General features: G+C 39.7%; 1 long non-coding RNA gene across 3 annotated transcripts in view; it reads right to left on the bottom strand.

Moving 5' to 3' along the window:
• The window catches only part of LOC116597731, a 63549-nt gene that overhangs the window by 21421 nt on the left and 14384 nt on the right, over nt 1-27744 (bottom strand). For all 3 annotated transcript variants that reach the window (XR_004288764.1, XR_004288763.1, XR_004288762.1), the window contains exon 3: nt 301-407. This is a non-coding gene — a long non-coding RNA (uncharacterized LOC116597731). The remainder of the gene's footprint in view (nt 1-300; nt 408-27744) is intronic.

The raw sequence follows: 27744 nt of genomic DNA on the forward strand, positions 1-27744 counted from the left end.
TTGTCTAACTCTTGACCTGGCTAACGTTTACTCAAACTCTGGGTCTCAGCTAAAACAGGACTTCTTCAAAGGGGGCTTTCCTGACACCCCCTTCCCCAATCTAAGGCACTATATTTATATTGTTTCATTGTAGCTCATTGTATGCTTTCTTTACATCCCTTAACACAAATCATAATTGTAAACTATTATACGATTCATAGAACAAAGTCTATCTCCTTGTATCGTTCAGAGTTTACCAGAGAAATAGCACTGCCTTGAGTAACATCAAAAGTCAAATTCAATCCACGGGTTAGACCTTACACAATTGTGGGTGCTGATGAAGTAGTCTATGAAAGGCTGCTTGCCTTGCCTCGGTGGTGGGTCTGAAGTCTTCATGGGTCTATAGGTTTGGCAGTCAGGATGAAATTCTAGGCATGACATGGAGAGAGCAAGGACAAACAACTCAATGAAGACAACTCAAATCCATGTTCATCTCATACTACCTTTGTTTTAGTCTGTTGCTAAACTCTGTTGCAACAGAAATGTATTTCCTACAGTTCTGGAGGCTGGAAAACCCAAGATCAAGATACTAGTGGTTTCACTGTCTGATGAGAGCTCACTTCTGGTTCACAGATGCCACCTTATCTCTGTAAGTTCCCACGGTGGAAGGGATGACGGTGCTCTCTTGGGTCTCTTTTATACTAATTAACACCCAAATCTTCATCCCCCAAAACCATCATGTTGGGGAATTTTGAGGAGACACATGCATTCAGCCTGTAACAACCTTCAATCCTGATAATGTGGGAAGCAGGCAGAAGAAGCTGGTACCCTCTGCTGTGGAGAAGACCATGTGTCTGGCCCAGGACTCAGAGAAGCTGGAGAAGGAGATGAGGCAGGAGCGGCAGGAGCTGCAGGCTGGCTGCCCAATGACAAGATGAGCCAGCAGATCCGTGACAATGTGTATGAGTGCAACAGTGCCTGGCTTGACACCGGCTTTCAGACCTGCTACTTCCCTCTCCTCCTCCCTTCCAAATTTCGACATGATGTTTCTTATGCCCAACACTAAACCAAAACCACACACAAACGGGAGATTCTGAGAAGCATGGTTTCAGTTGAACGAAGTTGACACAGTACCAAACTACCCCATCTCTTAATAGTCTGTAAGTTCCATGACACCAGGGAATATATTTTGTATGCAGCACTTAGAATAACTTTCAAAACACAGTAAGTCCTGAATAGGTTGTAATTCAAAGGATACATTTGTTAATGAACAAATTTTATTCTTGTCTATGAACAAAATGAACTTGTTCATTTAAAAAAATCATCCTGTGAATTAAAATTCATTCAGGACTTAATTGTGGGTTGCAAATTGTAATTGTGAAGTTAGCAAACTTTGACTAGGATGCTATTTTAGCAGGACAGTTAATAAATTTAACCACTGATGGTAGCCTAATAATTGGTGCAAACAAATTTGTAACTACCTCAAATTGTTTTGGGAAGTAAATATAGTAAAGTAAAATTAATTTTAAAATGTCACTACAGGGGAGGCCTGGGTGGCTTAATCAGTTAAGCGTCTACCTTTGCCTCAGGTCATGATCACAGGGTCATGGGAGCAAGTCCTGCACTGGGCTCCTTGCTCAGCAGGAGCCTGGTTCTCCCTCTGCCTGACTCACTCACTCTCTCTCTCTGGCAAATAAATAAACAAAAATTCTTTAAAATGTCACTACAGACAAAAGGTGGTTTTTCCTCACCTTAATTACGATATACATACTTTTAAGAAATCAGAAAAAAATGACAATTCCTTAAAGCTTCTCAAGATGTAATTGGTGACAAAGAATGAGAATACCTTTTGATGACTGTTTAACACTCTGTTTGAAACTAGCCTAAATGTCAACAATTGCATTGAAAATTAGGAAACTTTGGTGGGAAAGGGGCCACTCCTATTCACGGATCTTCTGGTACCTTCCAAGGAGCTGAGATATGAAAGGCTAACTGCCCCTCTCAATTTGACTATTGAAACCCCCAAGGATCTGGAGATCCCCATCCAGAGCTGGCCTTTGGCACACTTACTGGTTTTGAAAAGTCAATGTTTGACAACTTTTAGATAATAATTGTTGCTTAATTGTGCTTTGGCTTATAGGATACATTGAAGCCAGTGAATATACAATTTACCATTGATGAAAACTGAAGAAAGTATTATTGGTGATGTGTTTATTTTAGTAATATTTAGTTTCTAATTTTAGAAAACTCCCCTAAATTTTTATGATGTGCTAGTGTAGTGATTGAGGAGAAAAAGGAATCATATGGGATTTATCCAGTTTTAAGGATTTCAAAGAAATCCTTCAGCATGTAATTTTAAGCAGGTGAAGACATTTTAGGAAAAGTAACCTACTAATGAAATGTGAGTTTTTATATCCTCATTAGGCAAGTTCTAAACAGGGAAGGACCTGAAACACCATCAGGTTTCAAACTCTTATTCATTTAAGCATTCATTCATTGCACAAATAATTTTTAAGTGTCTATTATATACTAAGCACAGGTTAGACGCTAGGATTGCAACAGTGAGTTAAACATAAAATCCTTTGTCCTTCATTGGGGAGGGTATGTGCTATGATGAGTGCTGTGAATTGTGTAAGACTGATGAATCACAGACCTGTACCTCTGAAACAAATAATACATTATATGTTAAAAAAAAAATCCTTTGTCCTTGTGGAACTTAAAGTCTAATGGGTGATTCAGTTAATAAATAATTTCACATATAACTACACAACTGTAATACAGTGTACAATGAGAGGGCTAACAAAGGGACCTAAATTTAGTCTGGGGTTCAGCATAGGTCTCCTTGAAGAAATAATAACTTATTTACTTTCTCAGATATTTAATAAAGCAAAGTGGCAAAATTAAATGAAAATGTTTCAATGGACAGATTTTAGCATTAGTTCTAATTCCATCCATCCATCCATAAAATAGATCCAATCTTTCTAAATAAATTATAAGCAAATAGAATGTAAAATTAATTAAGAATAATAAAGTACTACATATTCCAAAAATAAAATGATCAGTAGCAGAAATCTATGTATTGTGAATGTTGTTCATCACACTAATATATTTTTTAAAGTGGTAATTTCAATGGCTTTAGAAAAAGCATTTTATAGAAAGAAAAATGCTTATTATTAAATTAGGAAAATAAAGAAATTTCTTAAACTAGTTAAAGACATTAATAAGATCTCTCAGCAAATATATTTAATAATAAAACTTAAAGAAATATTTCTACTAAAGTCAGGAGACCACATCTACTTGACACTGTCCTAGATGTCCTAGTAAATGCAATAAGAAAAGAAATAAGTAGTACAAAGATTAGAGAATGTATCAGTTAGACTAAATATGACTCAATTTGTTGTGGTTTGGAAATTAAAAGGTGGACCACATTGTTCATTTCTGAAAGGAAGAAAGGAATTAGTCACTATTTGCAAATAATATGTTAATCTTATCAAAATCCAAGGCAAGGAACAGAAAAACTAATTCAATGAATAAGATAATTCAGCAGTATTTTTCTAGCAAGATAAAAAAGGCAACATGAAAGAACTCAATAGTATTTCTTTATATCAATTTTTTGAAAGACCAGCAAAAATTATAAAATGTTAAGAAATTAACTTTTTAAAAAGTTAGACCTTTATAAAGAAATTATGAAACTTTTTAAAGGACATAATACGGAATTTGAATAAATAAAGATTATTTTCAAGGATGAAAGGACACACTTTCATTCTTTTTTAAAAGATGTATTTATTTGAGAGAGAGAGAGAGAGAGAGCATAAACACGAGGGGCAGAGGGAACAGAGGAAAAATCTGAAACAGCCTCTGCACTTGGTGTGGAGCCCGATGCAGGGCTTGATCCCACAACCCTAAAATCAGGACCTGAGCCAAAACTGAGTCAGTCGCCCAACCAACTGCGCCACCCAGGCACCCTGAAAGGACACACTTTCGTATGAATATTTCATCAATGAAGCTATAAATTTATTAAGTTCCAATAAAAATTATAGAATGATTTTTTTCAGCAAGTCTAACAACCTGAATACAGAACTCATAAAAGGAGTCAAAGCACATGAATAGCTAAGGCAATTTCTGAACAGGAAACACAGCAGTCATACATTTCTTAAATCAAAAACAGCAGCTAAAAGAGAAAAAAGTGGTAAATTTGGCTATATTAAAATTAAAATGTTTACATAGTTAGAGACACTGCCAACAACATTAAAAGAGATGCAACTGACTAGGAAAATCTTTTTGGTAATAATAATAACTAACCAAGGATTAATAGTTGGTTACAGTGAACATCATATTCAATGGTGAAAAACTGAGAGATTTTCCTCTAAGATCAGGACTAAGATAAGGATGTCCACTCTCACTACTTTTATTCAACATAGTACTGGAAGTCCTAGCCACAGCAATTAGGCAAGATAAAGGAATAAAAGGTATCCAAATTGATAAGGAAGAGGAAAAGTTTCACTATTTGCAGAAGATAAAACATTATATGTAGAAAACCCTAAAGACTCCACCAAAAAACCACTAAAACTGATAAATGAATTTAGTAAAGTCACAGGATAGAAAATGTAACACATTTCTGTACATTGCTAATGATCTTTAAACCTGCAAATATCAATATAAATACATATCAAAAGTAATGCTGAAAAAGAAAAGCAAGCTGTTGGTACATATAATATGCTATTTATGTGTAAAAAAGAAAACAATCCTACGTGTGTTTTATGCTTATCTCTTATATATGCATACCATTTAAAAGCATAGGCATATTATACATGTACAGAAATATATGTACACGTTTTATATAGTAATATGTAAAACTACATATAAATCTATTTGAGAGTAGACTGGAAGGAAATAGCACCTCAAACAATCAGAAGAGAGGGCTGTCAGGAACAGGAGGGAATAACCATGGGGACAGGGTTTAAAGGAGACTTGACCTATAGTGTATGATTTCTTAATTAACAAACAAAAGACTGAGAGTCAATGAGACAAAATATTAAAAATGTTTAATTCAGAATGACCAAATAAGAGATTTCCTATATTACTCTTTGTAATTTTTTCTCCTTCGACTCTCAAAAGCACAATTTTAAAAACATACTTATAAATTCCTTTTCACAGTGTAAATATGCAGTTTAAAACGGTCAAAGTGTCTTTGGAATTTTCTTTTCTAAAGGTCCCTGATTAGAATAATCAGGCACCTTTCTGGTTGGGAATGGAAAGGGAATTAGAAGAGAAAGTCCAAAGGCCAAGTTCATTATGGGCATTCCCCGAGTTCTTTTTAGACAACCGAAGCCTATGGTGTGGGGGTAGAGTAGGAGAGAGGCAGAAGAAAGCTTATCCCCAGAGCTTTCTTCCTGCATCCCTGGGGACTCCTCCATGTGGTGGAGCATAGAATGATGCATTCATGAGCAGAAAGAGTAAATAAGAAAGGAGAGAAAATAAGAAGATACCAGCTCCCTTGAGGCTTAGGTAAGATGTTGTTGACAAGAAATATCACACTCTTTCTGGTAAGAGGCCCAAAAGGTAAAAAGCTCCAGTGAGCCATAATAATGTAGAAGAGAGAAGTCCACACAATGTAGAAGACTGAAGTTCTCCCCGCCAGATGGTCTTCTTGGGCATACCCATACATGTTAAATTTAAACGCTGAGTAACAACAGTAGACGACTCCACTCAGCATCCATCTTCTATTGTTATAGGGTTACAGGCCAGAGAGATTGGGCTACTACTTTTTTTGAGGCTTCAGCACACTAAAAATGATAAAATTAAAAATAAACTTATGTAATTGTATTATAAAGGTGTTCCTAATTAACAATATTGCTGTTGATACAAATTATAATGAAATATAAGTATGCTAGTCATCCCAACTATAAATTATGAAAACACATCAATTCATAGTGCACTATGAAAGTCTTTTCCAATGGTGGGACAAAAAATGTAAAGGTCTATGATGAATGTCTTTGTCTTTTAACCCTAATAGTGTCTCTGTGACTGTATGTAATACTTCAGTAAAAGACAATGCCAAAAATCTTCAACTAAGTCCCTTCATGAATAAGGAATCAGGCCTAAGTGGCCTTCTTTGGCATCCCTCCCCTCTCTCCTTGTTTTAAATTCTTCTCCTGGGAGACCACTTGAGAGAAATGACTGGGTCTTATTAGTTGAGAGAATGAAGAGAACTAGAGCAGGGCTTTGGCTAAACCAGTGGAAACCTGGCACATACTACAAGTCAACTGGATGGAAAGGTCAAGTTCAGAAAGGATGACATAAAGCAGAGAGGGGCAGGAAGGTCCCCTAAGCCCAGTCAGGTAAGATGCTCAGAGCAGAGACACGTGCCTGGTCTAAGTGCCCTACACAGAGCCTGGTGGCTCATGGAATGATGGTGGGATGCATAATGTGGGGGGGGGGGTGCTCAACTTTAAACCACCTTCTCTCTGCAAATCATGGTCTAAGCAGCACGTTTTAGTCTCCTATTTCATTTTTCTAAAGATTTTACTTGTAAGGGCTAACAATAGTCATGTTCACATTTACTTGGAGAAATTGTTGAAATGCCCTCAAACACAGTGGTGGCTTCTTCTGGGACTCCTACCCCATGAAAACACATACACTGCCATCAAACTAAGCTTCTGACTTAAAGTCTGGGGAAGGAAGCAGCAAAGATCATATAGTTACACTAACAGTAGAGGGCCAAAAAAGAGGGAAGAATTAAGGAATTGTGAGGTCTGGACAAATAGAAACAAAATCTCAAGCCCTGGTCTGTGAACTGTGAGGATCCAGATACAGGGCACCAGCAGTTGAGGGTACAGCTTGGTATTCACCAAAGTTTCCCAATATTCCTATAGCTTAAGTCCAGAGGTGGTCTGAATGTTAGGACCTCCTGAGTAGGTGAAGGAACCGTACAATTCCCATAATGTACACATCTCTTATGAATGCATCCAAAATGTACACATCTCTTATGAATGCATCCAAAGCAGAAAATATACCACCAGGTCTATTAAAGGTGCTCTATTTTTAAAATATTATTAAAAGCATAATAAAACTCTAAAATATCATAGCCTACAAGGACTGTGTCTGAGCAGACTGTGAAATAATCTAATTAAAGAGTCTTCATGGCTATTTGTCTTTTGACAGTACTTTCCTCACGTGGAAACCCAGAATGGTACTCTATTACTAAGAATGGAAGAGAAAGAAAGGTCCAGGGCATCCCATTCCCAAGAGATAATGGATATGAGTTATAACAAAAGAGAAAGTGAATGAAAGCATAAGATGTTTTTCAGTCCTGGCTTTCTACAAGGTCAATAGAATTGTTGCATGCTTGCTACTTTGTTATTAGAAAGTGGAGGACATTCTCCTATTAATTTCCCCAAGTGAGTAAGAGAAAGTTGCAACTGGATGCTTCCCTGTATTGGGAGGCCTATAACATCAAGGAAGAGAAAAGAAACCAATTATGTTGCCAACATTTCAATTTGATGAACTTTTTGTTGTCAGTTCTTTCTAACTTGGGGAGATGGGATAGAGAAGTAAAGTGGGAGAGAGAATAGGAAGAGCCTTTAGGGTCTGGAAGAGGGAACGTTCATCTGCAAAAGTAGAAACCAATGTGAATTTTTGTGAATCTGCTTATAATTTAACATAATCTTAAAAAGAGAATAAAGCAACTTTGATGAAAAACAACAACAACAAAAAGCAATCTATTTAAATTAATTTGGACCCTGGTAAGAAAAAGATCTCCTTTGACCTTTGGTTTAAAATTTCTTAAAAAAGCAAAACAGAAAGGGAGGGGGTGCCTAGATGGCTTAGTCAGTTAAGTATGTGCTTTCTACTCGGGTCAGGATCCTGAGGTCCTGGGATGGAGCCCCCCATTGTGCTCCCTGCTCAGCGGGGAGTCTACTTCTCCCTCTGTCTCTCTCTTTTGCTTGTGCTCTCTCTCCCTCCCTCACTACATAAATAAAATCTTTTTAAAAGGGGCAGAGGTACCCCAAAAGGAAGACTACTTGCAGGGAAAGTTTCTGTGAAGAGTTAGCTGCTAGTCAGATTTTAACAGAAAAATCCCCTGAAATTTCTCAAGTTTCTTCCTCTGTGTCATTCTGGGTTGCTGTCATGAAACACAACCAAACCTAAGTTATAGCTGTCTTGGTACCTATACAATAACCACTGAAATGAAAAAAAAAAATTCATTTAGAAAAAGTACTTTAAAAATCCCTCTTATTCCTCAAAAAGTCAAAAATAGAATTACCTTATGATTCATCAATTGCACTATGAGGTATAAACCCAAGGGATACAAAATCACTGATTCAAAGAGACACATGCACCCTGATGTTTATAGCAGCATTATCAACAATAGTCTCATTATGGAAAGAGGCCAAATGTCCATTGACTGATGAGAGGATAAAGGAGCTGTGGTAGATATACAGAATGGAATATTACTCAGCCATAAAAAAGAATGAAATCTTGCCATTGGCAATGACATGGATGGAGCTAGAGTGTATTATGCTAAGAAAAATACCATGTGATTTCAACTATATGTGGAACTTAAGAAAGCAAACAGATGAATGTGGTGGGGGGGACAGATGCACACAATAAAACAGACTCTTAATTATAGACAACAAACTGATGGTTACCAGAAGGGAGGTGGACGGGGGATGGGCTAAATGAGTGATGGGTATTACAGATGGCACTTGTAATGAGCACTGGATGTTACATGTAAGTGACGAATGCACTAAATTCTACTCCTGAAACTAATATTGTGCCATATGTCAACTAACTAGAATTTAAATAAAAACTTGATACAAACAAAATTCCCTCTTATAATTCTCAATTAGTGAGTTGAAAATTCAATTTAAAGGATTGATAAAAATGAAATCACCCCCAGTCACCCAGCATCAGAAAGAACTGGCTAACCACAGTTTTATAAGCTATAATTGTCAAAGAGTTGGCATTTTCAATAATTCAGTCCTAAAAAAACAGCCCCATGTTCACAACAAAAGACCCAAAGGCACTTGAACATGGCTCCCCCAGACAGGATAGCAGGTGGCTGCACACCCAGCCCTACGCAGGGGAGTCCAGTAGAGGGAGTTTCCGTGGCTTCTCCCCGACTCATACTGGCAAAGGGGTCAGTGTGCAAGGCTCAAACATGAAAGCAGACTGAGGGGATGGCTTTGAGGAAAGTGTTTAAACTGAAAGGGACTTTTCATATTAATCAGTGTGAGAAGATTTGGGACCATTTCCATCCCTTAGTTTATGCATTTCTATTTTTTTAAAACCTCATAAACAAAAAATGAGAGCCATGATGGTAAAAGATTCAGTTTTTTCCCCTAAGATGATGGGGGTTAATAGAAAAAAATGCTTCAAAGAGCCTTTTTAAAAAAAATTCATGAGATCACTTGATCTTTTATCAGGTCACACATTTGTTTCTTTGAGGTCATCAGACGATGTGTTGTTTTTATTATTGTTGTTGTTATTTTAAGAAGGTCTCATGCCCACTATGCAGCCCAGTGCAAGGCTCATACTCATGACCCTGAGATCGAGACCTGAGCTGAGATCTACAGTTGGACACTTAACTGACTGAGCCACTCAGGTACCCTGAGACTCTGCATTATTTTGAAAACACTTAACTAAAATTCCTCCGGAAGCTCTTTTCCTCCATTCTCCCTCCAAGGTGACGATGGACAGAAAGGAAGTGGCTGTGGTAAAATAGAAACATATTGCTGAAATTCAAATTCAAAGAAGATTCCATCTAGAAAGAGACTGCAGAAATCAATGAGACCAGTGGTTCTCAAATTTGGTTGCACAATAGAATCACCTATTTAATGTTATTCCAGACTTTTATTTCAACTCAGCTTTCTTAAAATACATCTTTGATTATTTCTTCTATGTCAAATCTTCTCATCTTTCTGTCTCTCCCATCTTACCACCACTGCCAAATTTAGTCATGGGAATACCTACACTTCTAAGGATTGATTTTCATTCTCTATCCTATTTGGGACCAACAGCACTCTCAACTCCTTCTCTTTTCATATGAACATCTACAGAGTTTTTCAAGACTCTCCTCCACTTCATGGATGCTAGTGCTACAATATTTATTGCTTCTAATGCAGAATGTAATTAGTAGCAATCGACATTTGTTTTTGTTGTATTTTTAAGGTTAATATATTATAACATAATTTAAAATATTAAAACTTCATAAATATAAACACTAGATAATACACAGGAAAGGACACAGATGAGAAAACGTTCAATTGAAAATGCAAAATTACCTAAATATTGTGTATCAAAGTAGTGAAGACTCTTAATTGTGTGATGCTTAATGAAATGCAATAGGCATTTTTGGGAGTTTTGTGTAGGACTGTAGATTATTATCACACTTCAAAATACAATTTGACAATTTATGTCTGAAGGCTTTAGATTAATTTCCAAAACCTAGCATTCATTGCTAAAGGAAAAGAGTCAGCCATCTCAATTTGCATCTCAGTCTTTCCTTTATAAATTTCTGTTCCTTTGTCATAATAGCCATGACTCTGTGCATCCCATTAGAATTCCAATAAATGTTTTATGACTTTTTCTGGTCTCTATATTATATCACTTTGTGGGGTATGCATATCTTCTGAGTCTTCATCAAGGAAGAGTCCTGATTTTCACAGGCTGCAAACTGAGGACCATAATAGCACCCACTTCACAGCATTATGTAAATTAAGTGAATTTTTATGGGGAAGGCTGAGGTTGACTAGTTGGCTGGAAATTTTCTATCAGTTCACTCTGTAATTGGAGCCTAAGTTCTTGATTGTCTGGGAAGCTGGTAGGATGCAGCAATAGTCTGTTTCCCAAATTTCCTCCCATAGCAGGGAAAAGTCATCATGGACAAATTACATACTGAGCATGCTCTGCTGCTGCCTGGGAGCATGATGGTGACCTTCTGTAAAAGAGGAAATGGAGGAAGACCGAGACATAAAGGCTACAGTTTTTAAGGGGAGACATTTCCCTGTTTTTGCTAGGGGATGCCAGCACCAAAAGGCAATTGAGACTGGAAAAGTTACCCTGTTTCTTGGCAGCTGACGTTGCATGCATTTCCCGGCAAGAAAGTACCACTGAACTGTGAATTTAGCTGTCTTCCACAGACTGTCTCAGTTTTTAGGCCTTAGTTGCCATACTTGATGGGCTCTTCCTAGCATTCTTGGTCAAGGCAGATTTGTCCAACACAAAGAGCAAAGAAAGACACATTGTTGGATGCTTGGGTGGGTTGGGTGGCTCAGGTGATTAAACATCTGCCTTTGGCTCAGGTCATGATCCCAGGGTCTTCTGCATGGAGCCTGCTTCTCCCTCTCCCTCTGCTTCTTGCTCCCCTTCCCCATTGATGCTCTCTTTCTCTCTCTCTGTCAAATAAATAAACAAAATCTTTGGGGAAAAAAAGACACATTGTTTCTTTCCATCTATGCCATGTAAGCCCTATTTAACTTGGTTCAATTAGCACAAAGTTGGGATTTTTCAAAAGAAATTTGAATTGCTAACCAGAAGCGGGGAATAAAAACAACTAACAAAATGAAAGCATACAGAATGGGCTGGTTATAGAGTTCCTTCTAAGATTTTCTCTCCCTCTCTCCCTCCCTTTCTCCCTTCCTTAGTTTTTTGTTTGTTTGTTTGTTTTTCGTTTTTTTTTTTTCCTTTTTTCTTTTCTTCTTGATACTACCAAGCTGGTCCTTGGGAAGTCAAGGTTAAATAAGAGGCTTGACTTTCTTTCCCTAAATTAGCGGCAGTTGAGCCAAGCAATAGCTTTGCTGCAGCTTATAGACACTGAATCCTAAAGCCATTTAAACTTCAACCCTAAGTATTCCATGTCTCATTTCTGCTCATTTTAGTCTGAGTCCGTCTTTGAGATTCTCCATATCCCTTCCACCTTAACTTGCCTGCGATATTTGCGGTAGCTCAGGAATGTGCTTGCATTACTCCTAACTGCCACCAGGTGGTGTCTAATGCTGGATCCCATGGTTCACATATTTATTTTAAATAAGTCTATGATGAAGTCAATTTTGCTTTCTCCATTAAAATATGCCCTTGGGCACCTGAGTGGCTCAGTTGGTTAGGTGACTGCCTTTGGCTCAGGTCATGATCCCAGGGTCATGGGATCGAGTCCCACATCGGGCTCCCTGCTCAGTGGGGAGCCTGCTTCACCCCCTCTCTCTGCTGCTCCTCCCCCTGCGTGTGCTCTCCCTCTTGCTCTCTGTCAAATAAATAAAATCTTTAAAAAAAAAAAATAAAAATAAATAAATATGCCCTTAAAATAGAATGTAAAATGTTTAACCATTCATCGATGACGAGATCTTACATAATGACAACAAACATTTGTATCGCGCTCTGTCATTGACAAAGTATGTTCACATCCTTTGCTTTCATGTTTCTGATAGTTCTTTAAGGCACTAGGGCAGGTATTTTTATCTGCCACACTTTACAGATGACGGAAAGGGTGGGTTATATAGGCCAAGATCACACAGTTACTGAGTAGAATAGGGATACAAGACTGATTGAATCCAGGCAACTTGTTCAACATTGCGCTGTAACGACACGGATAAAGAAGAAACACCAGGAACAGGTTTTAAAGCCCCAGTATTATATACCTTCACAAAATTAGCATCCGCCTTATTGGTTTTAACCGTTGAGGTTATGTTCTGGGTGTGGCATCTACATTTTCTATGCGTTCTAGCCTTGAGACCCACAGAGCGCTCACCTGTCTACTTCACAGCTTTAGACAAAATGTTAATTGCCGTGTAATCTTCAGTTTCTCTGAGTTTAATATTCTTCTTTTTTGTCATATTTTGTACAATGAGAGGCTGCCCCTCTTCTTTATTTCCTTGAACAATAAGGATCCCTAAATATGACACATATCTTAAATGATATGTTAACACATGATTGTTTCTTTCTCAGTCAGGAAAAAAAAAACTCCCTAGTAACCAAGTTGCTAAGTTCTCTTAGGAAGCTCGGCTACTGTCAGTGAATGCTCAGATCTATCTTTTCTTCTTAAAGGATCCAAACCAATATTTTCCTTTTGGGGAATTTTATGATGATTTTTAAAAAAATTTTTAAAGTAGTTAAGATGTGATTTCCTTATGACCATCCACTAATAGATTAACTCGTGGCCAGCAAGTAAGATTTCAAGTATATTTTTTAAAAATAGTAGTCATAGCAATTTTTGTTTATTGATCACTCACTAGCTTACAGACATTCTGCCTCCCATCTATAATTTTTTGCAGCTCATTTCATCTTCACAAGACCTTTACATGGTAGATACTTCTATTTTTTTTTTTACCGTGAAAGAATTTATGTTTAAAATTAGCCAACTGGACTGAGTTTAGGTGATCCCAAGTTTGCTGGCATCCTCCAAAGCATCATAGTCAGAGGCTAGTGAAGCATATGCCTTCTTCCCTCCATCAGACCTATTTAGGGTGTTGACCTTGCATAGACCTTCTTCATAACCCATTTGATCTGGTGTTTGCTGGCCCTCACAAGTGTAATGAACATGGGTGTGCTGTTGTCTTCTATCTTCTTCATAACTGACTTGCTGGAGAGGGGAGCTTGATGGCAGAGCTGCAGTTTCTTGGACCGCCCGAAGATGGGTGACATGTAGATCTTCCGTGTGTGTGTGTGTGTGTGTGTGTGTGTGTGTGGCTGTGGACATCTTTCATTTTTAGCACCACTTTCTTGGCCTTCAGAGCCTTTGCTTAGGCTTCGGCTGTGGGAGGCATGGGGCTTCTGTCTTTGCTCTAGGCACCATCTTCTTGAAAATTCATAGATGACTTTACTATTTGCATTTTCTGGGTAAGGAAACTGAGGCTTAGAGGAGTTCAAAGCCTAAATTCAGAGTAAGTGATAGAGCCGGGATTTAAACCTGGATCTGCCAGAACACGAATCTTAGGCTTCCTGACTTCCTGTGCTTATCTTCAGGTTTCTCGGGCTTGAACATAAGTCAACCCAATTCTTTATTCTTCTAACTAATTAAAAATAAGCATCCCTATCACACTCCCTTTGTGTTTTCAACCATCACCACTCCGCCTTTGCATGCTGCTTACAGTAGGGAAAACCCGTGCAAGGCAACTCAGGGGCAGTGGAGTCTAATAGGTTCATGCTGATGATTTTGCTCGATAATTCTAGGTTTTTAGAGGATTTTGATGTCAGAAATTCATTTTCCATATTCCCCAAATCTTAGAATGTAGGTGAGCAAAGATACCTCATGAATAAATGAAACCTTTGTTTAATAGCCATCATTCCCCATTTCCTCCTGTCTAACTTAAGAAGGGAAGGAGGTTATCAGGACACAGTATAGCTTACAGAGTCTGAAAAGCTGAACAATCAGGCCTCAGGAAAGGCAGGACATAAAGGATCCCTGGGAATCTGAGCAGGAAGAGCGGATGGACTTTTATTTCACAGTGATGCCAACTGATGGTTCAGCATTCAACCTTCCTGTGTGTCTCCACTTAAGTATCAAATTCCAGAGACGGAAACAAAATGGTCCAGACTGGCCTCCTTCTAATTGTATATATATATGTATATTCCTCTACGTGTGAGCACTAGGAGACTTTTGTTCAGGGGTGTTAGTCAGGAAAGACCAACCAACTAATAAACAGTAACAAAAACTCAGAAGTCCAAAACCTTGTTGGTCTGGGGGAAGCAGTTTCAGTGAAGAAGCCATATTGCATCAGGGAGTGAATGGGAAGCGACAAAACACGGACAACACAGGGCATGTGACTCTTTCAACAGGTCTGTGCAAAGGCAGCAAGATGTAAACTGACCATGTGTGGGATTAGGGTTAGGAAAGGCTTTTGTGAGTTTGTCTTTAAGATATGGTATCCTTGAATATCTTTGTGGGCTGACATGGGAGACAAAAATCAAGGTCATTAATGGAGCAAGTTACGGAAGAAGGTATGGAAGACTGCTGGTATTAGAAGCACGGGAGGAGAGCTTAGTTCTTAAAAGTAGGAGCTTAGCTTTGAAACAGTTTTCTAAATAGAAGTTTGCAGGGTGAGAGGAAAGGAAAGGTGTTCTAACCCATGGCCTCTGTTTCTCAGTGAAATAGAAGAGAAAGCGATCTGCAGACTGCAGGTCTACGGAGGAACGAATGAACATGGGTGGTGAATGTCTGTGACACTTGCTACAGGGTATGGTTCACTAAGACAGCAGAGCAAGGGAGAACCTTAGTCAAGCTTGAAGCCACGATTGCTGACTTTCCCACCTTCCTCCTGTTGCCTGGTTGTTTTTTGGTTTTTGGTTTTGGTTTTGGATTTTTTGACATTTTAATGCTTATTGGTCACTCTCCCAAAGGGTGAACAAAAATAGAACTGCCCTATGACCCAGCAATTGCCCTACTGGGTATTTACCCTAAAGATAAAAACGTAGTGATCCAAAGGGGCACGCGCACCCGAATGTTTATAGCAGCATTGTCCACAATAGCCAAACTATGGAAAGAACCTAGATGTCCATCAACAGATGAATGGATCAAGAAGATGTGGTATATATACACAATGGAATACTATGCAGCCATCAAAAGAAATGAAATCTTGCCATTTGCGACAACATGGATGGAACTAGAGGGTATCATGCTTAGCGAAATAAGTCAAGCGGAGAAAGACAACTATCATATGATCTCCCTGATATGAGGAAGTGGTGATGCAACATGGGGGCTTAAGTGGGTAGGAGAAGAATCAATGAAACAAGATGGGATTGGGAGGGAGACAAACCATAAGTGACTCTTAATCTCACAGAACAAACTGAGGGTTGCTGGGAGGAGGGGGGTTGGGAGAAGGGGGGTGGGGTTATGGACATTGGGGAGGGTATGTGCTTTGGTGAGTGCTGTGAAGTGTGTAAACCTGGCGATTCACAGACCTGTACCCCTGGGGATAAAAATATATGTTTATAAAAAATAAAAAATTAAAAAAAAAAGAAAGAAAATACAAATGGGAAACAGAAAATGGGAAAATAGAAAATAGAAATGGGAAGCCAAATGTTGCAGATTAAGGTCCAGATGGGCAGACCTTAAAATTTCTGCCTAAGTTTTGGTGGGGGTGGAGGATAGGATGGCAATAGCAATAGCTTGTGAGGTTACCAATGGACCCCCACCATTCACGCGTCTCCATTATAATTCCCAGTTCATGGTTGCTGGTTGTCTTACCACTCTCGGCGACACGGATCCCCGGCCCAGAAGATGGGACAAGAGCTTGGCCCATGCCCTCAGGTGTAACTTTATCCCACAGGAGCATTCCAGGTTGGCAGTACTTGAGTCCTTGGTATGGCCAAGGAAGCAGCAAGGAAGCAGCTTTCATGTCTCAAGGCAGAACTGTCATAACAGCCAATACTTATCTTCTACAGCTGCAAAGGATGCCATTGGCAAGATAAAAGATATATTGGGTTAAGGCCAGGTGATCCTGCATGAGATGCCAGACAAGATCTGCCCCCTCCGAGTCCTTGAAAACTGAGTGTCCATCCTTGGCTTCAGAATGACTGGAATCAAAACATCCCAGACTTTAGAAAGTGCAACCAAAAAAGCAAAATCTCAAACTGCACTGTGATGGGAGAAGCCATTAGATGATGTAGGAATTAGAGCCCCTATCCCATCACTTCCTGTGTGCCATTGGGCAAATTACTTATTCTCTCAGAGTCCATTTTTTTCATAAATAAAAGAGTAATTTTACCATAAAATTAAATATGTGGCTGAAAGCATTATATAGTGAGCTTGGCACATGTTATGTGCACAGCAAGTGCTTCAAAAACTGGATTATGACACCTAGCTTGATTAGAAGTTACAGGCAGGGGTCCCTCTTAGAATCAACTAGAAGATTCCTGCTAAATTCCTCTGTAGATATAATGTAATTAAAATTCAAAGTATAAAGGAGTTAACCTCTCTATCAGAAAAATTCAGCAGCAGCAACAGCAAAAATCACAAACTACAAACAAATAAACAAAAAACCAACAGGCTCTTAGCAATTCACAAAAGCAAGTCCATTCTCCCAAAGACTGAGAATTAGATTCAAATTGACAAGGACATGGTTTTTTGACAAAGCAATGAAAGTACATACAAAAAATATGCAAATGCTCCCATCAAACACCACAGTGACTACTTCGAACTACTGTTAACAAACCTTCCTACCTCAGTGCTATTCCTGTCCTTTCTATTCTTCTTTCATTAGTGACTCACCATGAAACTTAGCTCCAGTGAACTTGGATTCCTCGTCCTGTCTTCCTAGCTCTGCCTTGTTGCTCATGTGATTCCATTCATTTAGAATTCCTCCTCCCATCCCTAGGTACAACCCTACCAACTTTCCCATTCAAACATGGATCAGATCTCACCTACTGTATAAAGCCTTCCTTGTCCATACCTCTTCAGAGTGACCATTCTCTTCTCCAAAATCCCAGGGTACTTCTCTTCTGTAGAACTAATTTGTCCAGCTTGTAGGCATTTGTCATTCCTGTGGGCTGCTCAGCCTCTGAACCCTTTTCCTATGTTTGGAGGAAGTGGAGCCTGCCTCCTACTCTAGAAGTTGAAGATGCTTATACTCTTTCCAAGCCTCCTTTCCAGTTAAGATAAGGACCCATACTGGAGGCCCAGCCAATCAGATGCACTCATGGTACTCTGAAGAAGCAACCAGTGTTGGGAAGAAGCAGTGGAAGGTGATGCCCGTGGACACACACCTATGTTCCATTTCCCGAGTCAGCGATGGCAGCAACTCTAGCAGTGGTGGCCGCTCCCTGCATTGTCTGTGCCCTGCAATGGCTGTGGCAAGGTCTTTGCACAATTAGCTCCAAGGTATGATCTGGGCTCTTATGGCTAATCATCTCTAAGCCTGATTCTCCAGTCTTGTAGGAGGTCTGGGTCTAGAACAGATTTCAGCATAGTATAAAACAGGAAACAGCTTAAAATGAATGCAAGTCCTCGCCAAGAATTGTTCACTGCTTGTCTTTCTCCTTAGAATCTTGCCACCAGCAATATTCATAGGACTTCTTCCTCCATAGGTCTCTGTAGTCCACGGGGGGACTTGTGACATTTCTGGGTTGCTGTGTTTGTTGTTGATGATGGTGGTTGCTTTTTAAGATTTATTTATTTATTCATTTGAGAGCGAGCGAGCAGGGGGACGGGCAGAGAGAGAGGGAGAGTCCTCGATCAGACTCCCCATTGAGCATAGAGCTCGATCTCAGGACCCTGACATCATGACGTGAGCTGAAATCCAAAGTCAGCAGCTTAACTGACTAAGCCACCCAGGTGCCCTGGATGTTGTAGTGCTTAAGGAAAATGCTGACACTTGGGAGGAAAGCAGAGGTGATGAAACAGTCTCCTACCATGAAGAACTGTCTGGCATCTCATGCCACTTGCAAATGTCCCCTGGGCATTCATGTAGGTAAAAATAAATCCAGTTCATAATTATCTGAACCTAGAATCTGACTCTGTTTTTTATATGAAAACAAAAATCTGAGACTTTTTGAAAGAAGATTGCATTTGCTTTGGAATTAACCCCACGAGTCCTTCACTATTCAGGGTTATTACCTCGAAGGTGGCAACTTTGCTTGATGCAACATGCAAAGGTTCAGATTGTGATTGTCACTGCTGGATCTGCTGGCTTCTGCGATTAGTGCAAGCATCTGACTCCTTCATTACGGATGCTCTCGTGTCCTCCTGGCTGAACATTTGCATATTGAATACATGTTTTTATGTATTTCATAAATTAGCTCTCTTTTATTTCTCTTGTATTCTATAGGTAGGGAAGTACACTGGGTTTTTATAAAAGGGTTTTTGAATTTCATGATTGTCAAGGTGACACTCTAAACAATGTGTTATAAAAATGAGGTGTTTGATCTAATAAGGTTGCAAACCATGGCCCCAAAGCCCTCTCTTATTTTCCCACAAACTTCTAGCCTACCCCCTCCTACCAGGATGTTACTAAAAATCCACTGGTATAGAATTTAGAGTGTTGTGTTTTTTTTAGATAGCATATTTTTTTTCTTGTTATATACATGAATAGCTTTAGAAAACAGCTCTATTCTTGCTAAGCTACAACCATAACATCTTGGTTGATATTGATTAAAGGTCTAATGGTCCATTTTAAATGCTGATAAAAGGGGGTGGAATAGGCTTTAAAACTAGCAGACTCCTGGGAACTCAAATCTGCAGAAACTTTATTGGGTATAAAGGGCATATGGAGACCCAACCCACACTGTGCCCTTAATGACCACAGGAGGGAACAAACCTTTGCTTCAACCCCAGATGCTTAAAAGAATTTAAGTATAAATTGGCATGAGATTTGAAAAAGAAAAGAGTCTCATTATATCCTGCCTTTCTGTTATCAACCATCAAATTCCAGTTGGTGAACTTCTCATCAGAAAGAACTACTTAGCAGTCACCTCATAGTGAGACTAGAGAGACTCCTCAGGACAAGGGGTCCTCAATCAGCTTGAGTACTGATTGTGGATGGAGCACAGCTCCAGCCAACAGTGCCCAGAGGTTTTCTTACCCGCTTTAGCGCTCCTCCTGAATGATAAGAAGTATGAGGATGGGGGTGTCTGAGTGGCTCAGTCATTAAGCGTCTGCCTTTGGCTCAGGTCATGATCCCAGAGTCCTGGGGTGGAGCCCTGCGTCCGGCTCCCTGCTTCGCGGGAAGCCTGCTTCTCCCTCCCCAACTCCCCCTTTTTGTGTTCCCTCTCTCTGTCAAATAAATAAATAAATAAATAAATAAATAAATAAAATCTTTTAAAAAAAAAGAACTATGAGGATGATATTCTAGGGAGAATATTTCTTGACATTAAAAAAGAAAAAAAAAATCCTGGGGCCCCTGGGTGGCTCAGTCATTAAGCGTCTGCCTCGGCTCAGGTCATGATCTCACCATCCTGGGATCAAGCCTTGCATCGGGGCTCCTTGCGCTATGGGAAGCCTGCTTTTTCCCCTCCCTCTCCCCCTGCTTGTGTTCCCTCTCTTGCTATTCCTCTCTCTCTCTGTCAAATAAATAAATAAATAAATAAAATCTTTAAAAATTTTTTTTTTTTTTTAAAGATTTTATTTATTTTTCAGAGACAGAGGGAGAGAGCGCGAGCGAGCACAGGCAGACAGAGAGGCAGGCAGAGGCAGAGGGAGAAGCAGGCTCCCTGCCGAGCAAGGAGCCCGATGTGGGACTCGATCCCAGGACCCTGGGATCATGACCTGAGCCGAAGGCAGCTGCTTAACCAACTGAGCCACCCAGGCGTCCCAATAAATAAAATCTTTAAAAAAAACAAAACAAAAACCCAACATCTGGGTCTCAACATTTTTTTTTAAATTAGTAGCTTCCTTGCTGGTGATGATCTTAGTCCTATTGTTTTGCCGAAGGGTGTCAGAAAAATGCTTTTCAAAATCTGGTCATCTTGGCATGCAGAAGCAGCATAAGAATTTTCTGAATTGAATCAACCTGTATGTACTTAAAAGGGGACCTAGGATTTTTAAAGAAGCCTGACTTTTTTTTTTTTTTTTTAAAGATTTTTATTTATTTATTTGACAGAGAGAGAGATCACAAGTAGGCAGAGAGGCAGGCAGAGAGAGAGGGGGAAGCAGGCTCCCTGCTGAGCAGAGAGCCCGATGCGGGACTCGATCCCAGGACCCTGAGATCATGACCTGAGCTGAAGGCAGCGGCTTAACCCACTGAGCCATCCAGGCGCCCCAAGAAGCCTGACTTTTAATCACTTGGAAACTGTATGAATTAAGATGATTTCCAAAATCAACAGCCTAAGACTTCAGTTTTATTACTCAAGAAATAAATCCTCAACAGATGGTCCATGGGAGTGACACAAATGTCCTGGAGATTTTAATCATACAAAAGTGAATTGTAAAGCCCTACAAAGATGAGAAATATTTTAGGACAAGCTACTAATTGTCACAGCTACCTAGGAAATAATTTAGTACAAATTCACAAACTGTACAATGAATATACTGTGAAGCTGTAAGTTCATCCTGTAACAGCTACTTGCTGAAAAAAGGAAAACTAAAAAAAAAGGGGGGGGCAATTTCTTAGGATGCTCATTAATAACTGATTTTTTAATGGATTTTACCTGTTTGATGTTGATTCAATCAGATATAACCTGCGTGACCAAAAACAAACAAACAAACAAAAAACGTTCTTTTTTCAAATATGTCACATTTATATCCTGGAAATATTTGCTCAAGAGGTGTTTCGAGCCACGCTAGAGAGCCTCAAAGAATCCTTTTATACTAAGCATTAACTCTTGCTCTGTCGTTTTCAGATGTTGAGTCACTTGGTACCCCTCATCACCATCCGGTTACCTCATTGTCTTTGTTCAGTTGCTAACCAGAAAGTGATCTGGTGCTTTGTCTGCATCTTCTTGTTTTCACAGCTCCCAGAACAACCTCTTTCTTTTTTGCTCTTGTCAGTTCTCTGAACAACTTGCAGCTCCCAAGACTGGCAAAGCTGACTTTCACACGGTGAGGACTACCTGTGCCTTGCTGTGGTGCAGATGCTTCCCTTCCAGGAATCCAGCAACGCATGATCACTTGTTTTCTTGACTCACGTACTGACTCAAGTATTTATTATGCATGATGTTCGGGGGATGTTGGGAAATACAAAGATGAAGCCACCTCATCTCCAGACCTCAAGAAATTTACATTATGTTGCACAGGAAGGAACAAACTGTGCTAAATGCTATAGAACTGCAGTGTCCAATAGCTTAACCACTAATTATTGATTACTGGCATTTGAATGTGGGTAGGTTGAATTGAGATGTACTGTAAGTATAAAATATGCACTGAATTTTGAAGATTCAGTGCAAAAAAATACAAAGCATCTCATTTTTATATTGATAATATGTTGAGGGGATAATATTTTGCATATCTTCGGTGAAATAAAGTATATAATTAATTTAACCTGTTTCTTAGCACTTTTTCTATGTGGCTACTAGAACATTTTATAATTACATATGTGGCTAGCATTGATATGGAAGTTTAGAGGGAAGTGGAAGAATACTGTGTGTGTGTGTGTTTGTGTGGGGGACGGAGTGTGGCAGGGGCACATACAGGGGAAGATGCTGATCAGAGAACCATCCAAGAAGGGGTAACACTTGAACTAGCTTTTGCATGTGCAGCGTGGAACAAAGACAATGCTGTGTAACAGGCAAGGGACCATCTCTGGCTCATATCTCAGCTCCTCTTAGAAGCTCCTTGACCTCTAACTCTTGATTTCTACATTAAAAAAAAAAAAATGGAGCTGGTGATGCCTATCTCCTAAGATTGACCATGATGAGGATTATAAGGAGTTAATGTATACAAAGAGAGTAGTACAGTGCATAGAATAAGAAAAAGTCCTCGATAAATGGTACTTAAAGTTACTAGTACATGGAATATCAGCAGGGATGTAGGATGATTTAAAGGATGTGAAAGTGACATTTAACATAAATGCCATTTCCTCAGCTACTGTGCTAGAGATGCCACCATTAAAGTCTTGGCTCTTCTTAAATCATTGCTTATAATCTGAGCGAATCTCAAATTCTACACGAAGCAAAACAAAGATACATTTTCCAGTTGATTTTCACTGTCCCCGTTCCTTGCTAACTTTGTAACACTTTATAACATTTTAAATTTTTTAAAAAAATTTTTGTGCAAAGAAGAAGGCTGAAAGTGTTAGTGGGTTATTTTCTCTCTTTTCCCTGTTGATATTCTTGCTCATTGGACACTATTCGGTGGCCCACATCTAGCTTCATCATAATGATGGATGGAAACTAGAGCAGATTCCAAGAATGATGGGGTTGTCATTCCATTAGGATACAGGAGAAAATCAGCACATCCCCAAGTTCCCATTAAAGCAATCCTTTGAGGGCTTTATGACACTCTGATACCTTACTGCAATGTCCTGAAAAACTAGTATTAGACCACCACGCGGCAGGTTACTTAGAGAGTAATGGACAGAAGAGGTCACTTTAATTGCATATAGAAGCTGGTGTCTCTTAAGTGCTTACCACAGGGTTGATTGTTGTAAGTATGCCAGATATTCGCTCGGCAAATATATTCTCTCACCCATCCTGAGTTTCCAGCTTTAGGAATTTTAAAAGGACCTCTTCTAGAGGGGTAAAATCAAAGTCTATACGTGACTTGCTTCAAGTCAAACTCTATAGACCTCTGGCTTCTTATACACTGGGTTCCTGGTATATTTCAACTTCTTTCCCTCCACCCCCAGCTATTTGTTAGGAAAGCCAGAAAAGGGTGTCCATTGAGAACCCTCAGTCACCTCAAAGCTGTGCTTAGTAATTGCCTTTACTGTTATAATAATTAGCATTTAATATTATTGAGCACTTTTTGTGCCAGGCATTATTTTATTTCTTCTAATCCTCATAACACCATCATGAATCACTTACTGTTACCCCTTACCTTAGTTTTTATTGTTGCTTTAGGAATTACCATAAAATTTAGGGGCTTACAAAAACAATAATCCTTTATGATCTCTTATGGTTTCTGTGGATCAGATGAAGCCTAGTGAATTTGATATATCTCTATACCATGAAGTCTGGGGTCTCAGTTGGAGGACTTGAAGGTTGGACCCTGGAATCATCCAAAGGCTCATTCTCTGACATGTCTAAGTAGTTGATGTTGGCTGTGGGTGGAGTTGTTGATTAGGACACCCACAGGTGGCCTGGGCTTCCTCAAAGCATGGTGACTGGGTTAGAAAGGTAAGTGTCCCACAAAAGAGAAGAGACAGAGAGAATACACAGGTGCATTAGGCAGAAGCCTACTGCCGATTGTGACTTCACTGACTGTCACTCACTTCTGCCAAATTCTTTTGGATGAGGCAATTGCCCAGATTCAAGGGAAAGGAATATAGATCCTGTCTCTTGATGAAGGAATGTCAATGTCAGTTCATGAGAATAGCATGTGGGGCAGAATACACATCAGTGCAGCTGCCCTTGGATGGCTTTTGGAAAATACAATCTGCTACACACCTATATTTCATAGATGAAAAAGAGGCTTAAAGGGACTAAATTGCTTGTGATCATTCAACTAGTAAAAAGAAAGCCCAAGAGAGAAAGCTGCTGGTTTCCAGAATCTATTCTAAAATAAAAAACAAAAAAAACTAAAACAAATCACTATGCTATTATATCTCCCACCCCGAATTCTTTATAGCTTTCAACCTTAAAAAAAAAAATCTACTTTAACTACACAAATATTTATTTATTTAAACAGTGTGCCACAAATTTCATAAACCTAGAGCAGTGGATGATAACATGAATTCACAATAATTTTAAGGTCCAAGTTACAAGAGCTGAAGACTTCTCTCTTTTCTTAGGAATGTTTCCTTTTCTTTCTTACTATTTCTAAAGCTCCTAAAGATGCCTACCGACTCATCTTTCCTCCAAGCCACTATGTAATAGTTACCAAGCTGTTTCCTCTGCCAGTGGTGGGACTTCTGAGAACATCAGGGAAAAGGGAGCTGGGTCCTTTCCCTTCACTAGCTGCTGAGGGAGTCAGAGGGGAGCTGGTTTTGCACAGGGTTGGAAACAATGACCTTGTTTCAACTCTGGGTCACACGTTTTCATCTTATCTGGACAGAAGAGCAGTGTTGTCTTTCCCAGTGGTGGGGTCACGTGGAAACCATCCATTCAACTTAGCCCCAACACCCTTCTCATTCTTCTATCACTGGTGTTAGTAAAACAAAATAAAACAACTCCCCAATTCCAGGGCTATCTAAGGACAAACAGTAATTCAGATCTCCAAACTCACTCCTGGAAGGGTTAGAAATATTCATCTTTTTCTTTTCTGTGAAAAAACTGCAACAAAATCTATAGAAAGAAGCTTAGCTCAACAACACAATATTTTACACACCAAGCATAAACTCTTTAAGGACAAAACAGGGGTCATCCAATTATTGGGGACTTCACGGTTTCTGGGACAACCATGTCAAACATGACCAAAAAAGGTCTGGCAGACATTTACTTTTTACATATCTCTCTCAAAGAACTAGTGAGGTAGTTTTCCCAAAGCAAAAGAGGGATTAACCCAAAGACAAATTCTCTAACCAGAGCTGTGAAAACAAGTTTTCCCACCACAAGTTGGTCACAGCTATAGTTCTCCTTGTATGAAGGGAAATTATGTCTTAGACACAGCCCAGAAATGGGAACTCAGCTGTGGGAGAGGTAGAAGGCCTTACATTCACAGCTGGCCATCCTCTTATGGTATTAAGATAGAAGCAGCAGCAGCAGCAGCAGCAGCAGCAGCAGCAGAAGTAGTAGTAGCAGTAGTAGTAGTAGTAGTACTAGTAGTAGTAATGAAGAGGAGGAAGAGGGTAAGTAGGGTGGATAATGGGCAGGAGTGGAGAAAAACATATTGAATTCTTACTAAATAGTGGCACTGTGCTAAGTGCATTCAGAGTTCTCCCAATAGCTCTGTGAAGTATGTGAAATACCCCTTTTATAAAAATACCCCCTTTTTCAGATGAGGAAACTCAGACTTAAGGACATAGTGAGTTGTCCAAGGCCATATAACTTGTAAAGAGGTGAAGCTGAGCATTTTACTCAAGCATTCTTATTCCTTAATTCTTATACTATTCTTATCAATTGTCTCCTATCCCAAATTTGCTGTTAGTTGTTGTTTTCCTAAGAAACCTAATTAGACCAAACTTCACTAAATACACACTATGTGCATAAATCTTCACTAGGCCGTTGGGTGATAGAAATGAAATAAGACCTAGTTCCTGTGATGAGAGAACCAGCAGTTTAATAAAGAAGACTCTATCCATGGTGTGAGGGTTCTCAGGGTTCTGTGGCAATACCGAGTAGAGAAGGATTTGTTCTAGCTCTGATGGAACAGAACCTTCTTGGAAAAATTCCAGAAGGTAATTTTTTGAGATGGCAATTAGCTTACAAATGCAAGTTTGACAGGTAAAGAGGAAAGGGATGGGATGCCTGGGTGGCTCAGTTGGCTAAGTATCCGACTCTTGATCTCAGCCCAGGTCCTGATCTCATGGTCATGAGTTCAAGCCCCATGCTGGGGTTTGATGGAGTCCAATTGAAAGGAAGAAAGGAAGAAAGAAAGAAAGAAAGAAAGAAAGAAAGAAAGAAAGAAAGAAAGAAAGAAAAAAAGAAAGAAAGAAAGAAAGAAAGGCATTCTAAACAGGGGAAATAATATAAAGAAGAATAATTTTAAAAGAAGGACTGGTACAAATACATGGCACAAGAGAGGATGACTGGGTCATTAGTAAAAAGTTATATGGTTTGGGTAAACCTCAAAGGTGGATTAGGAAAAGAGAGATGAGAAGCCAGTTGTGATGGGCCCTGATTGCCGACAAAAGAGACTGGATTTGTCCTACAGCCAAGAAGAGGCATGCAGAACCTTTTGTAAAGAGGTTTGAAAGAATGATATGGGTGTTTCAGAGGCCAGGCAGCTCCTATAACTCCTCTGATGGATAAGACTTCTGGATGCGCCTCGCATACTGCCAGGCTGGTTGGGAGAGCCTCAAGGGAAGACTACATGCACTGGGCAGAAATCCAGGGAGAACTTGTCTTTCATCTCCAGGTTTTGATTCTATTTCCTTGAGTTGGATTTTTGTGGCTTTGCCTTTCAGATGGCTCTCACTAGATATTTTCCAACGACACAGGAAAAGAAAGGCTGAGATTTGTGCTAAAATTCTCAACCAGAGGCCTAATGTTGACCATTGGCAGTCATTACGGGAAGGGACAAAGGTTTGCAAGGTAAAAGACATGTGTGGGAGGAGAGTAAATCTGCCCCTTGTCCGAAGGGGACAGAGGGAAGGATGGGGGGATGGATGTAGGGTTACTTCACTGTTGTGGGCTTTTCCCTGGGTCTTTGCAATAGCATTTGTTCATCTTTCCTAGTCTTAAGGAACTGAAGTGAATTCCTGTTATTCAAAGTATAAGCTATGAAGTTTTTCTACATGATTTTTATTCCTTTTTTGATGGTGAGATTGTCCTCACTGAGCTCTAGGAAGATTTGAGACCTAGCTAATCATCATTTCTGAGCATGGTGTGGAGTCCAGAAAATTGATGCCTGCAATGACCATATTATCTTTTTATCTTGGCTAATCTTAGAAAGCCTGAGCCAAGGACTCTACTTGTGTTTCCCACTAGAATAGAACAGGTGAAATCAGGTCTCACAAGGAGATAAAGCAAGCTTTTTCATCTCATGAAAGATTTTTTTTTCAAACTCACTATAACTGACAAATGGTCTCATTTCACTTGGGCCGCTATGTTTCCCCTTGAGTAGCTCTAGTATGCAGCTTGAAAGCTAATCCATAGATCAGAAGAGTTTTTGGTTGGACACTGAATGAGGATGGTATAGAAGGCAAAGAGAACCACATCCAGAAGTTTAAGTAAGTTAAGGTTAATGGAGGACATAACACATACATGCTCACTGGTGTAAACTGTTCACCAACCAGAAGATAAACTCCTGGGTTCCACAGCCCAAGGAAAGTCAAGAGAAGAGGAGAAGTAGCAGAAGCACAGGTAGACATGAGGTCACGGGTGGGCCTAAGGGCCAGGGGGTGGTGACCTGCTCAGGGGTCTAGACTTCCTGTTTAAGAAGTGCCTCAAATGTAGGGCACCCGGGTGGCTCAGTAGGTTAAAGCCTCTGCCTTCGGCTCAGGTCATGATCTCAGGGTCCTGGGATCGAACCCCACATTGAGCTCCACATCAGGCTCTCTGCTCAGCAGGGAGCCTGCTTCCTCCCTCTCTCTCTCTGCCTGGCTCTCTGCCTACTTGTGATCTCTGTCCAATAAATAA

This window comes from Mustela erminea, chromosome 8 (genome assembly GCF_009829155.1).
Source record: "Mustela erminea isolate mMusErm1 chromosome 8, mMusErm1.Pri, whole genome shotgun sequence".
In the NCBI taxonomy this organism is placed as follows: Eukaryota; Metazoa; Chordata; class Mammalia; order Carnivora; family Mustelidae; genus Mustela; species Mustela erminea.